General features: G+C 36.8%; 1 protein-coding gene across 6 annotated transcripts in view; it reads left to right on the plus strand.

Moving 5' to 3' along the window:
* The first annotated feature begins 3,511 nt into the window (after positions 1-3,511).
* Positions 3,512-16,348, plus strand: part of Stk33 (serine/threonine kinase 33) — a 186,723-nt gene continuing 173,886 nt past the window's right edge. For 2 of the 6 annotated variants that reach the window (XR_006850388.2, XM_046438327.2), the window contains exon 1: positions 3,654-3,964. The gene's annotated coding sequence lies outside the window, so the exon portion shown is untranslated. Of the gene's footprint in view, positions 3,625-3,653; positions 3,965-16,348 lie in introns of those variants that run through there. The other 4 variants (XM_046438328.2, XM_046438329.2, XM_058576882.1 and 1 more) reach the window with 3 other exon arrangements.

The raw sequence follows: 16,348 nt of genomic DNA on the forward strand, positions 1-16,348 counted from the left end.
CCTGTAAAAATCAGGAGCAAGTTTTTATACACACACACACACACACACACACACACACATATATAATGTGTATATATATATTATATATATGTGTGTGTTTGTATGCAATGCACACAAACATACATACATACATACATACATATAATCTTATATGTAATGGAACAGAGTGAACATTTCCATTCCACAGGGAAGAAATAGGGGCACAGGAAGAAGGAATGGGACCAAAGAAAGACCAAAATCCAGCTGAGCAAATAGGTCAGCATCTAGGGCACATGGCATTATGATGTTCTCTCCAATGGCTTTTGTAACTTCACCACTATGGCCTTGCTGGTTGCAGCTCAGTGGCCTGTCTCTTGGCTAGTTTCTGATTAATTCTTGCAACTTTCCTTTGCAGATGTTCCATGTTACTGGCATCTCTTAGTCTCTGGGGTCTCCACAGCAGCTTCAGCTATCTTCTCACATCTCCACACATTGCCCTCTCAGAGGTTGCCCACAGGGACTCCAATCCTATTACACCTTCCCTGACCTCCCAGGGTTTCCTTTGAAATCTCAGTGGAAGCCTCATGACGCCCTAATTCCAGCATCCTGCCTTCTTGCAGAAACAATATCATGTGGTTGATGCCAACATCTGCCACTATCTCAAGCAGTAGCCAAACCTGTAGGGACCATGGTTATAGCAGCCTCTCAATGTCTGGGTGACTAAGCATAGTGAAACAACTTCCTAGGCGCCCCTGTAGAGTGCTCCCACAGTCTCTTCTGAAAGGATTTTTTTCTTTTACACCCTTGAGCATGAGATAGGTGTATTCTTGCCAATTCCCGAGACATCCTGAAGCCATCCTTTCTATTGTTTTCAGGTAAAGTACTTAGTGATCTCTTAGTGCTATAATCTCTTTAACTACCACAACTTCCTTATGCCTAATTTTACCCACACTTTTCTCTCCAAACTGCAAATTTTTCAAATCTTTCAGCTTTGCTTTCTGCTCCTGATTATCACAATAAACTTGGTGGAATTGCAAGATACTAAATCTGTGTTAAGGTACTAAATTTTGGGAATTTTGTTATGATAGCCATATAAAACTAATACCATTAGAATCATTTTGGTTGCAATAACAGAAATTCACCTATTTTAAGGTAAGCAAAAGAGTGCACTTTGTCATAAAGATCTGGAAATATTCCATGGAATTCAAAGGAAGGAATGCAGCTTATTTCAGAAAATACTATGACAAAGATGGAAAACTGTCAGAACTCTTCTCTTCTCTCTCTCTCTCTCTCTCTCTCTCTCTCTCTCTCTCTCTCTCTCTCTCGTGTGTGTGTGTGTGTGTATGTGTGTGTGTGTGTGTGTGTATATATATATATATATATATATATATATATATATATATATATATATGAATGAAATTCCTGTTCTCCCATTTTCCCTGCAGCCTGGTTTTCTGCATTTCTCCAGACCATATGTGAGGAAAGTATGTTTGTGGATAGCTCCTGGTTTTATGTTAGCTATGTAGAGAAAGGACTGAAATCTACTCTAATTCAAATACTGGAGAGAGAGATGTTATTGGCTTGCCTGAGTCAGATATCTACTATTGGAGTAATCATCTGTAGTTAGTTGGACTGATTACCTTGTCTGAGAGTACAGGGCTACTTTCTAGAATAGATCTCTCTATATCACTGCTTTTAAGATACACCTTGCAACTCATCTGGTAGTCAAGAAGCCATTCAATGGATAGAAACCAGCAATAAAAAGAGATTAAAAATATCAGAGTACATGTGGTTTGGGTAAAGTTTTATAAACCTATTTCAGTAATTACGTCATAGGTTTGTATATTGTGGATAATAATGTAAAATATATTTCTCTTGGTGGATAATAGTCCCAAAAGTTTGAAAAACAAGGGGTAGACAATCTGGCAGGATTCTGCTAGTGTTATAATAAATAAATATCACTCTTGAAATAATCCCTCTAGTAAATGCAGAGGTATCATGAGTAGTTTTGCTTTTGTTTTTGTTTTCCAAAGCATTTCTTAATATGAACAAATGGAATAAGGCAGAGGCAATATTGCAAGGGTGAAGACAAAGTGATACAAACACATGGCTTTTGGATAGTCTAGCTTAAACGAGGATAAAACCTAGTACAGTGGTTCCCAGTCTAGCTTTGTTTTAAATTCACCTGAATTCCCTTATAAAGTAATTTAATGTGATCTATTTAATCGGAATTTCTGGAAGTGTAACGTGAATTTGTATTTAAACACAAAATAAAATAAAATAAAAGGAACTCCTTGGATATCTCTGATATGTAATGAAGTTTGGGAATTAATGACTCATAGATTATATAGAGGATGGAGCTGTCTTTCAAACAATTCTCCAGAACTCTAGACTCTTTCAATCAGATTTTTGTTAGGAAAAAACAGGCATTAGTAAATAAACACTTCAAAGTTATTTCTTCGAAAATGTAAAGGGCCTCACAGCTTATTAAAGGCAGACCCATACACTTCACAGGTCAGTGAGCTGGGGGCAATGTTTATCGACCTTTTGACATCATGGTACGGAACACTCCTGCTTGGATACTGCCATTCCATCCTTGGGGGACAGGGAAGAAAATTCTTGCAGACTTTTCCAGACCCCTGTTAGACAATAGTTCTTTACTTTTTCTGAACAATGTCTGGCCAAGATTCCAACGTTCTACAGTATAGGACCTGGTGGAGATTATTTATTTTTCAAAAAAATTTCAAAGCTGAAGTTATCAATTACTAATCATGTCCATTTTGAACTTGTGGTGAAGAGGACAGATGAATTAGTTGACAAATGTATACCTACCTCTAAGCAATAAAATGAATCTGATGTACCCAGTTATTGGTTATCAAATTAATTTTAGAGAATAATTGCTTCAAATAATTAGGTTAGTATAAAGAGAGCCGAATTTCTTCCCCACAGCTGCTAGAGGGCAAAACCCAGACCCACAGAAGCCATTCCCAGTTCAGGTCCATGGATATATTAGCATACAGCTGGAGCCCATATTTCTAGTCTCTATTGTAGATGTCATGCATTTAGACGGTCCCACAGACGTTTGTGGCTAAAACCTGTTCCTGGGATTTGGCATTTGATCTGTGAGGAGCCTTTCAGCCCTTTTGTGGGAACAAAACCCCCAACCCCCACCACCCCGCAGTGAGAACGTTTTCTTTTATAGGTCAGCTCCGCACCCGCCCCAGTGCATGGCTTACAGCCCCAGCTCCAATGGGCTGGACACCCAGGCCTCTGCCCTGAATGAGAATATTAGCCAGGACACCACCTCACCACTGTGATATCACTGTTATAAAGCTTTCGTTTTATGTAACATGTGGCTGCTTTTTCTTACATCGGCCCCCTAAGGGGATCTGCCTGCGGGACGCCTCGGACTGCACCCGAGCACGTGGTCGCCGGTGTGCGGACGGGGCCTCTTCGCCAGCCCGGCAGCGGGGAGAGGGGTTTCGCTGCGGCCGCCGCGCTTTGTCCCTTTGCGGCCCCCGTCCACCTCACTGCGGCTTCTCCGCTGGCAGAAAAGTTAGTTTCTGCAGGTGCGGAACTCCGGGCTCGGCGACAACCGGCGCGAAGGGTGCGCGCCTGTCGGGTCCCAGCCCGCCAGCGGCCAGGGTGAGTGGCCACTTGGGTCGCCACTCAGGGCCGGCCCCAAGGGAGGGAGCGTACGTCCCGGGCGGTGGCCGGCCCGGGCCGTTGCTATGGCAACGCGCGGGGCAAACGGGCCTCTGGGCCTCCGGCTGCCGATCCACTGGCGGTCCCAGCTGCGGAGGAACCGGACCCGGGCCCGCGGACCCCTTAGTGTCTCCTGGGGCCGAGCGGTTGGAACCCCATTTTACTCGGGTCCGGTGTTTGGGGTGGTCCCTGACTGCCCCGGTTCATCTACACCTTTTCACCTCCACCCCACCTTGGGACGTGAACCTCTTTGAAAGTTTAAAAGCGAACTTAATATAGGGTAAGTGTGTGGGAAAAGTAACACATCCTTAGAAGTTCTGAAGTGGCTTTTCTTTCCCTTTTTCTCTTTAATCTCCTAGAGCCTGGCACCTAGTAGGACCACATTATATGGTAGCTATTTCTTATAGCACTTTATATAGTTCCTGCACACAGTGGATGCGCATAGGAGATAAGATGGTTCGGTGGAGAGGTAATTCAGGCATTTGCCTCAGTTTCCTAAATGCAGATTATAATTTCTCATAAAAGTTAGGCTTAAATGACATTATATGAGAAACTATTTTGTGAACTATGGTAAATGTAAAGCACAGTTAATCGTAGGGGATATTTGCATGTTTATGGTGGTCAGATGCTCCTGGTCCCCCATCACCAGCTAAGCAGGACCTACCTCCTATTCTTTCTGACCACTTAACGATTTCAGTATCCAACCAGAATCCTGGAAGGCCATGCATAGGGCAAAGTTTCTGTGAATGAAAGGAAACATCAACAGGTTTTGAACCTAAGCTTTCCTTTCTTGTTCTCCAGGTCCGTGCCTTCAAATTGGGACCAATCTCTCTCTCTCTCTCTCTCTCTCTCTCTCTCTCTCTCTCTCTCTCTCACACACACACACACACACACACACACACACACATTTTAGCCCATGTAAGTGTCCGTGTTCTTATCTCAATGAATCTGGTTTACTAGTTTGTAAGCCAGAAATCATGGCCTCATCCTTAGTACCAACCACTCCTCCTTCTGTATCCAAATAATAATCAGTTTGTGATATTTTGTCTGCACACAATATCAAATCCAACTGCTCATTTCTGTCTCTTCCTTTATCACCTTAGACCAAACCACCATTATCTCTTGCCCTGTTTCCTATAGTAGCAGCCCAACTTTCCTGAAGGCATTCACCTGTCTTTTAAATATTCCCATCTCTTCTTTACAGTGTAGCAGGAGTAATGTTTTAAAAATTAAACTTCTATTATGCTATACAACTTTGCTCCCCCACCCCCCAGCTTAAAATCCATCATGGCTTCTCATTATCCTTAGGATAAAGGCACAACTCTTAATTAGTCACCTAAAAGTTGGGTGACTATATATTTTATGATCCAGAACAAGATATTTTTAAGAGAAAAAGAGTGCTATTATTTATACTGGAACAAAAGGCTTAACCTGGGACTATCCCTCAAGCAAACTGTGACAAGCGGTTATTCTACATTGGCTCCTTTTCAGTCATTTGTCACTATTTTCCCTCCTATTACAGAGTTTTTGCATATGGTCTTCTCCCTCCTGGATTTGTTCTGCCCTCTTCTCTTTAGTTAACTCTTGTGCATCCTTCATTGATCAAGTCAAATGTTTGCTCAGGAAATTGCCTCTGACTATTTTGTCTAGCTTCCTTAATATAGGATCTTAATATAGGCTCTTCTGACACCACTTATCTCTCCTTTGTACCATTCATCACAATTGCAATTTAAAATTTGTCCATGTGTCTGACACATTGTATGTAGTTAAGTGTTTGAATTAAAAGTATTTTCCCATGTCATTGAACAGCCTCTGAAAATATCACACAGTGATTAGGAGCACAGCCTCCAGAGGCAGACAGATCACTTAGACCTGAATTCCAGTTCAACAGAATTCCTTATCTGAAATTTGGGGGCCTAGATAATTTTTCAGTTTACAGAAAGATAACATGGTATAAGATAACTGTATCACTTCTAATGGGGTCTGTTATATAACACCCTGCATGTCATGAAACACATTAACTTTTCTTAAGTAAATTGAATTCACTCTAAATGCAATAAAGATGATAGTTGCACAACAATTCAGATCAAGATTTGCCACCAATTTAACTTGCCACAAATTTATGAAAACACTGTTTTCATAGCTTTTTGGATGTTCAGCTAAGGATGTGAAAGTCTGTCTCATTGTAACTTTGAGCTAATCACCTTTAGATACCCTCCTCCCCCACTGGGGAAACTGGAGGGCACTTTACCACCAAGGTACATCCCCAACTCTTTTGTATTTTAATTTGAGACAGGATCTTGTTAAGTTACCCAAACTGACCTTGAACTTATGATCTTCCTGCCTCAACCTCCCAATTAGCTGGGGTAACAGGCATGTGCCACCATGTTATCTTGTTTTAAGGAGCAAATGAGTTAATACATGTGAACTCTTTAGGACAATGAATGGTCCCTGGTCAGTACTATGTAAGGGCCAGCTCTTGTGTCATTTTTATTAGTTCCATAATAATTCACACTATGGATGAAACATAATTTATATGCTATTTACTTATTGTTGAATATTTATACTTGAAGACCAAATGTAGTGATGAATATTTTTATACTTAAATGTTTTCATTACACTCTTGATTACTTAAGATTAGTTTCTAAAAATGAAAGCACAGAACCAAGGGACAGGAATGTTAATGCTCTTAAAATATTGCTATACTGCTCTTCAAAGAGATACAGTTTACATCCTACCATCAGTTAAACCGTGCCTAATTAACATTTTTTAAAACATTTTTGTTACTTTTACAAGTAAAAATGACACCTCCTTCTTTTAACTCATATCTGCTGTTATTATTATATTTTTACATCGAATAACCCTTATTATTAGCTGTGCATTAGCTTTTCTGTGCATGTACAGACTCTCTCTATTGGAGTCTCAGTTTTTAAAAAATATTTTTATTGACTCATAGTAATGTACATATTTATGTGGTACATTTTGACATTTCAATACATGTATACAATGTGTAGTAATCAGTTCAGGTAATTGATATATCTATCACTCAGACATATACCATTTCTTTGTGTCAGGGACATTCAAAATCCTTTCTACTAATAATTTTGAAACGTCTAAATTAACTTGTTAAAATAATTATCCTACTGTGCTATAGAACATTAGAAGTTATTCCTCCTATCCAACTGTACCTAGTACCTATTCACCATCCTTTCTGTTTTTTTCTTATTAGTTATTCATTTGCTTTTTGTCTTCTCCAGTCCAGGCAGGAAATCAGTATGCTGGGCTTTGGCTATAATTAGTTGGATAAGGTATCCCTGGAGCTAGGGGCAAGTTGTTACTTGCCTGCAGGCTACTGAGTGAGGTACAAAACAGTGTTTCAGAGGCTGGGTCTTGGGGAAAACCTGAAATCTAGACTAGGCTGACTTCCTGTTTATCTGAACCTTTAGTCAAACAGGGCTTGGAAGAAAGAGGACATCCAGGTAGGAGGAAAAGGGCTAAGGCCAATGACGAGAGGCTCAAAGCTGGGAATGAGAAGCTATAACCTCTTTTCTATAGGGACATTTCATATTCTTTTAAAAACATTTTTATTAATGCATTATAATTATACATAATACTGGGATTCCTTGTGACATATTCATATATGCATATGATATAATTTGCTCCAACCCATTCACTGCACATTCTTATATGGAGGAAGAGGGGAATGCTGGGAGCACTGTCTTAGACACATACTGGTTTGTGGTTTGATATAGTAAATATATTAACCCTTATCAGATGGGATATTTCCCCCACAATTGTCCTTTCATTTAATTCATTGAATCTGGTCTTATACCACACTCTGATATTGAGCCATACCCCTAGCTCCTAATATAGTTTTGATTTATAGAAATTAAAACAATTTAATATTGTCTACCTAATATTTTTCTTTGTGATTTACTGTTTTTATACTTAGATGTCTTTTCCATGCAAGGACCAGGTAACTACCTATATTTTCTTTAAAATTGTTTTGTGACATCAGCAAATCAAGAAGTAATGATAGTAGGTAGAAGATAATTCAGTAGTGTGACTTCTGATTAAAAAAAAAAAACTTAAAAAGTTATGATACAAAGGGTCATACTCAAGTCATCTTTGTGTCTTCTTGAAGCTAGAAGAAAAGAGCTTATGCTGCTTTAAGGGAGATTGAGGAAGGCTTTTTTCTGACAGTGTCTGCCATGCAGTGTGAACTTGTAGAATCTCATCCTTAAAAGACTTTGAGATGTGACTTCTGAGAGAGAAACTGTGATCTCTGGAGACATTTTCTAACTATTCTTATCCATCCAGTGATCCTATGTAGTATTTCAAACACTCATAGTTGCTAGATACTGAGAAATAATTTCTCTGTTTTTTAGTAGAGGCTTAAAATTTTACAGGATGTAAAATTAATCGCTGCCTTTTTGGCATTGATAAATTGATATGCTTTAGAATGTGTTTCTCTTCCTTCTGAACTCCAGTGGGGCAGATTGTGTTGTGCTTAGACTTGTTTTAGGGCTCTAGAATGTGAAGAATGGGCAACTTATTGTTAAACTACATTAATATATCTATCCTTAGTTTATTAACTAAAGTGAATTGTAGAGTTCATAAGAAACTAATCATAACTTTCTGTAGTTTTATTGACCTGAATTTGTTTTATTTAAGAAAGGTTTATAAGGTGAAAGGCAGTGACTTTAATAATTAAAATATCCTTTTTACATATTATGGACTACATATAATTATCTTTCTTAATAACCATTGACCTTGTCAGTCTGAATATCAGTCCAAATGTGGTAGTATATAAGGAATTAAGTAAGAAAAACAATTTTTCTATTGATGAAATTAATTTGAAAATATTGTTACCATTTGTCTTACTTTTAAATCTGAATTTAATAATGTTAACTTTTATAAGCAATTATTCAACAAATATTTATTGGGTGCCTATGATGTGCCAGCAAAGTTCAAGAATATTGTATCTTCCCTTTTACATTGTATATATAAAATATTTGCTTGTGATCCAGCATTTTTAACATAATCTGATAGTTATTTGAAAAAACTGGTCATTTGGACTCACATATTCAAGGATCATAGAAAAAAGCCTTATAGAAAATGGCTCAGTCTGCAAGGTTGAGATGCTGGTAATTGAAAGTTCTACTCTGTTACTTTGTCATTATTATGGTAGAATGCTCATGTGCAGTGACAGCTTACTGGGAGAGAATCCATTTACCATTTACCAAAGGCTGCGTGTCTGAGGCTTGGGTTCTTATATTACTTGCATTCTCTCAAGTTTGTTTGCTGTTAACAAATCTAACATAGAGGTTCTTCCATCTGCTCTAGGGAGTTCATCTCTTAACAGGCTGAGATTTTTGGAAAATGTTTTTCTTTTTCTTTTTGTATGTATATCTTTCTTTCTTCCTTCCTTCCTTTTTTTTTGGTTGTTTTTATTTCATTGGTTCTTTTTAGATATTTATGACAATAGTATTTATTTTGACACAATTATAAAAGCATGGAATATAATTTGTTCTAATTCAGTCCCCAATACTTCCCTTTCCCTCCCCTCTTACCTCCAAATTCCTTTCCCTCTACTGATATTTCTGCTATTATAGCTTTTTTTAAAAAATATTTTTTAGTTGTAGATGGGCACAATATCTTTATTTATTTTTATGTGGTGCTGAGAATAGAACCCAGTGCCTTACATGTGCGAGATGGGTGCTCTACCTGAGCTACAGCCCCAGCCTGCAATTATAGCTTTTTAAAAAATAAATTAGTATCTTATGGATATACATGATGGTGAGATTCACTGTGGTATATTCATGTATGTACCTAGGAAATTTAGGTCAGTTTCATTCCACTGTCTTTCCCTATCGTGTCCTTCCATCCTTCCATTCCTCCCTTTATTCCCTTTTGTCTACTCCACTGATATTTCCTCTATTTTCATATTTTAATCCCACATCCCCTTATATTGGATTAGCTTCCATAGAAAACTTTTAACCTTTGGCTTTTGGGGACTGGCTTATTTCACTTAGCATGATACTTTCCAGTTCCATCCATTTACTGGCAAATACCATAAAATCATTTTTATTTATGGCTGAGTAATATTCCACTGTGTGTGTGTGTGTGTGTGTGTATCTCACATTTTCCCTTCATCCTTGGGAAGGACACCTAGGTTGGCTCCATAACTTGACTGTTGTGAATTGTACTGTTATGAACATTGATGTGGCTGCATCACTATAGTATGTTGATTGTACATCCTTTGGATATGTATTGAGGAGAGGAGGATAGCTAGGTCATATGGTGGTTCCTTTCCTAGCTTTTTATTTCTGTCTTAGTTTTTTGAGGGATTTTCATACTTCTTTCCAGAGTGGTTCCAGTAATTTGTATCAGAAGGGAGATTATGACTATGTCCACATCAGAAGTACCAAGGACAAACCTCTGGCTCAGGGTCCTTCTCCGACAGCTCTCTCCACTCTGCCTCAGCCAACCAGACAGGTCTTTTCTGTGACTACCTAATCTCTGAGCAACAGGAGATAGATCCTTTTCCCTCACATCCTTCCCTACATTTGATATTACTTGTATTCTTTTTTTGTGTGTGGGTTCAACTTTATTATTATTATTTGTTCTATTTAGTTACATATGACAGTAGAATGCATTGGACACATCAGTAAGCTGATTTTAAATCCTTTGGGTATAAACCAAGGAGTGGGATAGCTGAGTCAAATGGTGGCTCCATTCCAATTTTCTGAGGAATCTCCATACCGCTTTCCATAGTAGTTACCAATTTGGGATCCCACCAGCACTGTACGAGTGTACTATTTTCCCTACATTGTTGCTAATATTTATTGTTATTTGTATTCTTGATAATTGCCATTCTGACTGGAGTGTGATGAAATCTCAATGTAGTTTTTTTTTTTAGTTGTAGTTGGACACAATATCTTTGTTTTATTTATTTATATGTGGTACTGAGGATCAAACCCAGGGCCTTGCATGTGCTAGGCGAGCATTCTACCGCTGAGCCACAATCCCAGCCACCCTCAATGTAGTTTTTTTAAAAAATATATTTTTAGTTATAGATGGACACAGTACCTTTATTTTATTTATTTATTTTATGTGGTGCTGAGGATTGAACCCTGTGTCATATGTGCCAGGCAAGTGCTCTACCACTGAGCCCCAGTCCCAGTTCTCAATGTAGTTTTAATTTGCACTTCTCTACTTGCTAGAGATGTTTAACATTTTTCATGTATTTGTTGACCATTTGAATTTCTTCTTTTGAGAAGTGTCTGTTTAGTTCCTTTGGCCATTTATTAATTGGATTTTTCTTTCTTTCTTTCTTTTTTGGTGTTAAGTTTTTTGAGTTCTTTTTATATCCTGGGTATTAATGCCCTGTCTGAGAAGCAGGTGGCAAAGATTTTCTCCCATTCTGTAGGCTCTCTCTTTATGATCTTAATTGTTTCCTTTACTGTGAAGAAGCTTTTTAATTTGATGTCATCTCACTTAGTGATTTTTGATTTTATTTCTTATGCTTTAGGAGTCTTGTTAAGGAAGTCAGTTCTTGGACCAACATGTTAGAGTGTTGGGACTGTTTTCTTCTAGCAGTTGCCCTTTTGATTCTCTTCATATAGCTTCTTGCTACATTAATATTGACCAAGTCTATTTACCTATTTACTTTGGTCTAGTAACTATTAACTCAGGGAGAGCTCTCTGTGGTGTACAGTTTGTCTGAGAGGATCTATCTCCTGTTGCTCAGAGATTAGTTAGTCACAGAAAAGACCCATCTGGTTGGCTGAGGCAGAGTGGAGAGAGCTCTTGGAGAAGGACCCTAAGCCAGAGGTTTGTCCTTGGTACTTCTGATGTGGACATAGGCATAGTCATAGTCTTCCTTCTGATCATCACTCAATGTTTGGCTTTTCTCAAAGTCTGTGTTTCAGGTCCCTCTTGCTTTACCTTATTTAGAATAACTCAGGATTGAGGAGTGGTCCAGCAGTTCAGGAATTTTAGTCTTGTTGGGGCAGCCAACCTTCCTGCATCCTTAAGGCAGCCTAAGCTGGCCCTTCAGACACAAAAGATCATGTTTGCAGTTTCAAAGGTCACTTATGTTGGAATTTTTTCTGGAATCCTCCCTACTTTAAGAATTGTTGATAAGTCATTTGAAAAGAAGATTGGTTAGAAGTGGGAAGGTGGGTTTGAGAGCTGTTTTTAAATATTTGTTGAGTTGTTCAAGTATAATAGACAAATTTCTGGATTTTGATCTTGAGTTCTGGATCTACCACTTAACTAGCTCTCCCCTACCCCAATCTATATTTCTTTCAGCTTAAAATAATTCTGTGATTCAGAAAACATAACAGGCTAGTGATTGTACTGATTAGATCTGGATTCTTGAAGCAGATTGAGTGGCAGCATTTTAGCTTTTTGAGCTCAGTCACCAGTGAATTGAAGTTGTATTAGCTATATTTATTATACTCAGAATTGAATGAGTTATTAATAAGCCATTCCTTAGTCCCATATTATCTCTGTTTTACTGACTAATTTTTTCAATATGATTTCCTTAATTGTATCAAATGTTTCATTCCCAGAATGCTTAAAATGTCTCATTGCTATAATCTCCAGGGAAACTAAAGTCTTAATTGTAGTATATTTTTTATTTCATTTGATTCTTTATATGAGATTAAAAATAACTTATTTATGTTTTTTATTTTTTTATTTTGCAATTTGATTTTTTTTATTGGTTGTTCAAAACATTACAAAACTCTTGACATACCATATTTCATACATTAGATTCAAGTGGGTTATGAACTCCCATTTTTACCCCAAATACAGATTGCAGAATCACATCCACATTTTTACATAATGCCATATTAGTAACTGTTGTATTCTACTACCTTTCCTATCCTCTACTATCCCCCCTCCCCTCCCCTCCCATCTTCTCTCTCTACCCCATCTACTGTAATTCATTTCCCTCCTTGTTTTTTTCCCATTCCCCTCATAACCTCTTATATGTAATTTTGTATAACAATGAGGGTCTCCTTCCATTTCCATGCAATTTCCCTTTTCTCTACCTTTCCCTCCCACCTCATGTCTCTGTTTAATGTTAATCTTTTCCTTCTGCTCTTCCTCCCTGCTCTGTTCTTAGTTGCTCTCATTATATCAAAGAAGACATTTGGCATTTGTTTTTTAGGGATTGGCTAGCTTCACTTAGCATAATCTGCTCTGGTGCCATCCATTTCCCTGCAAATTCCATGATTTTGTCATTTTTAGTGCTGCGTAATACTCCATTGTGTATAAATGCCACATTTTTTTTATCCATTCATCTATTGAAGGGCATCTGGGTTGGTTCCACAGTCTAGCTATTGTGAATTGTGCTGCTATGAACATCGATGTGGAATACTCTTTATATAACTAGACTTATTGCAAATTTAGAAAATTTGGGTCATATTACATTAGCATTATTATTATTTCAGATAATTTAGTTTATGGGTTAGCATATAGAGCCATTAACTTCTTTCAGAATGAATGGACTGATGAGACTGTTTTACAGCCTTCCCCCCATTTTTCTTATCATTGTCTTTGGATAGCATGGATCTATATTTTTTATTCTTCTGTCCATTTCCATAGTGCACATCAAGACATGCTCTCTAAGAAGCAAAAGGTTATTGAGTTTGATCCTTTATCACAATCTGCTTCCTAGTTAGTAAATATTGATAATAATTTTAGAATATGATTTTCTCTTTTTCAGTAGATATATTGACAAACTAAATTTCACCTGAGTACCAGATTGGTGAAGGGTTAGTGAAACTTTAAATGATAGAAGGAAAGCTGATGGTATTGAGGATGTAGAAAAGATGAGTATCTTTTAGCAAATATGACCAAGGAGACATATTCAGTTTTAAAAAAAATTACTGGAAGACTAAGCTCTGCTAAAGAAGGACTAGACATTTCTGTAAGAAGAACACAACTAGACAGAATCTGCAGGAAGATTTATAAAGGAGATAATTTTCATTCAATTTGAGGAGAAACATTCTGTCACTAGTGTCCAATGAAATGAGCTTCTTGGAGAAAGTAAGGAATGGGTTTCCTATCATTGGAAAACTTTAAACAGTGTCCATGTCACCATCTGTCAGATCTTCTGTGAAAGAAGTTCCATGCTGTACCTCATGTCCTCAAAAACTCTTTCCAGTTCCTGAATTCCTAGATTTGCGAGCCACCTTTCCAATACTGATGCTATGATGAACTTCTTCTCTACTCTAGGTTTCGCTGTAGTGATTTATATGATTGGCTTTATATTCCCAAACATACTTCTCAGAAGGCTATGAAAACTGTTGATGAAAACTGTCTGACTGTGTGGTGTACATACACACACAACCTACACATACATTTTTTCCAGATAATTCACAAGGTAAATCTATACCCTGAGCACATAATTCTTATACACAAACATTTACTTTGAGTTACAGTTATTTTTTTAAGTTTTGTCTCTGCTACTATTATTAATACATTTATACTATAGAGATTTCTGAGTATCATAGAAAATGCTTTTTATTTTATTGACCAAATTGATTTTTTAAAGACTACAGCTCTGTTAAAGTCTTTAAAAAAGAGCCAACAAAGAGCTTTTGTGGAAGTAGGAATTGAAAACTGGTAGTTTTATTATGAGATTATTTGAGAAAGATCTATGAATAAAATAGTATGGACATTCAATTAGTGTCTTAGATATTTAAGAGTAGGAAGTGGGAGCACTATAGTCATTTTGGAAAATTGTGTTTTCAGAGTCACTTACTAATTGGATTGTAGAGTGCTGTATTAGTGCTTCAAATGGCATCACAATTCATTGCATTTCTGACCAGGGATAATAGATGTACAGGTAAAATTAAATCCATCTTCCTGAAGAACTACTGGTTATATGAAATGATTAAATCTGATTTTAAAATAAAGCATTAAGTACAAACCACTAAGAGTTCAAAAAATTCTTATAGGTCTCATGAACCAAGATTTAATGCATTTTACTTTCAAACAGTTGCTCCTGTAGATGAAATGCCTTTGAATTGATGTGAGTTGTCAAGCCAATATATTAATAAAATAGGAGAATTTTCCTATCTTCTGTTTGACATAGACCTATGCTTTAGGGTCAGAGTTCTCTTTCAGGATGGTTTTCCTTCTGAAGTTTTTCAGATGCTAAGTGTTTAGTCTCTTTTCTTAAGTCAATGGAGAAATCTATTTTCTGGGATGAAACTGAGCTCAATGTGGGTGCTCTTAAAACTTTGATTTGGTATTATGAAAGAGAAAGTCATCATGCTGGGAGCATTTCCTTGGTGTGATAGATACAAATTTTATAGAACCTTTAGAATTCTTTAATATACTTTTCATTTAAAGAGCCCAAATCATTTATTTTTATGATGGGTTAAATTTTTATTTCACAAACTTCTATGCAGCCTAGGAGTTGGCATTAGAGAATATGAGGAATATCTTTAAGTTCATTGAGAGTGAGAAAAGTCCTTGGTGATTGTGAAGAACAAACAGATTCTCTGTTTCTGCTAAAAACAAATCTTCCTCAGCTTCCATGGAATAATCTTTTCTTCTAACTCCAGTCTGAATAGTGTGCAATATAAATAGTGATTTTTAATGTTAAAATAATGTTTATCAAATATTTGGATATGTGATGCAAATACTGAACAAATGAATTTATCACTGTATGTTGGAACATTTTAGAATCACATCAACAGAGTGGAAATATGACAAAGACTTTCTGTTGAGAATATTCAATATTTTTATTTTTCCCCCTTATTGATAAACATCTGCCTGTATTAACAACATTGACCACAGAGGAAGTAATTTTGAAGTATTTGTCACTTCTCAGAAGATACCTAGCTGGGTTATGGAGCAGTTCTCTTCTTTTTCTCTTCACATTCTTGGCCCCTCCCTTTTTTTAATCACTTCTGTGCTTCTACACACAGTGTATGAAAACACTTATGAAGCTTCTTGCTTTATAAGCTTATTTGTAGAGTGCTAGTGGTCATTATCTCTATTATTAAATTCATATTAATGTAAAAATTCTGAATTATCTGAATGTTGATTTTCAGTGATTTAACTTCTTTTCCTTATATCCATGGATGTTTTCTACTAGTTACCTGCTAATTTTTGGCTTATTTGTATCATTAGATTACTCTTTCTCTTCCTTTCCTTCTCCCCACCTCCTTTTCTCCTTTCCCAAAACATTGAATACCTGTTATGTGTATTGTGATAGCACTCAAGATACAATTAATTGTAAAGATGAATTGAAGAATTAATGACAGCTTTGTCTCATGAGAATCTGGTGGGAATTGCGTTTAAGTAATTATGATAAAGCATGATAAATGTGGTATCAGAGCTCTGTATAAAGTGCAACAAAGTATGAACTTATTTATATATGGGATATTGGAAATAAGAGAATTGAGAACTGACAAGATTTAAGGTAGAACTGAGTATTAGTGTTTTTTTAAAATTTTTAGTTGCAGTTGGACACAATACCTTTATTTTATTTATTTATTTTTTATGTGGTGCTGAGGATTGAACCCGGTGCCTTGCATGTGCTAGATGAGCGCTCTACTGCTGAACCACAAACCAAGCCCTGAGTATTTATTTTTATTTTTTCATTTTTAAATTTTGTTTTTTTAAGATATACATG

This window comes from Marmota monax, unplaced genomic scaffold, assembly GCF_021218885.2.
Source record: "Marmota monax isolate L192 unplaced genomic scaffold, Marmota_monax_Labrador192_F-V1.1 WCK01_AAM20220418_F8-fsc00061, whole genome shotgun sequence".
In the NCBI taxonomy this organism is placed as follows: Eukaryota; Metazoa; Chordata; class Mammalia; order Rodentia; family Sciuridae; genus Marmota; species Marmota monax.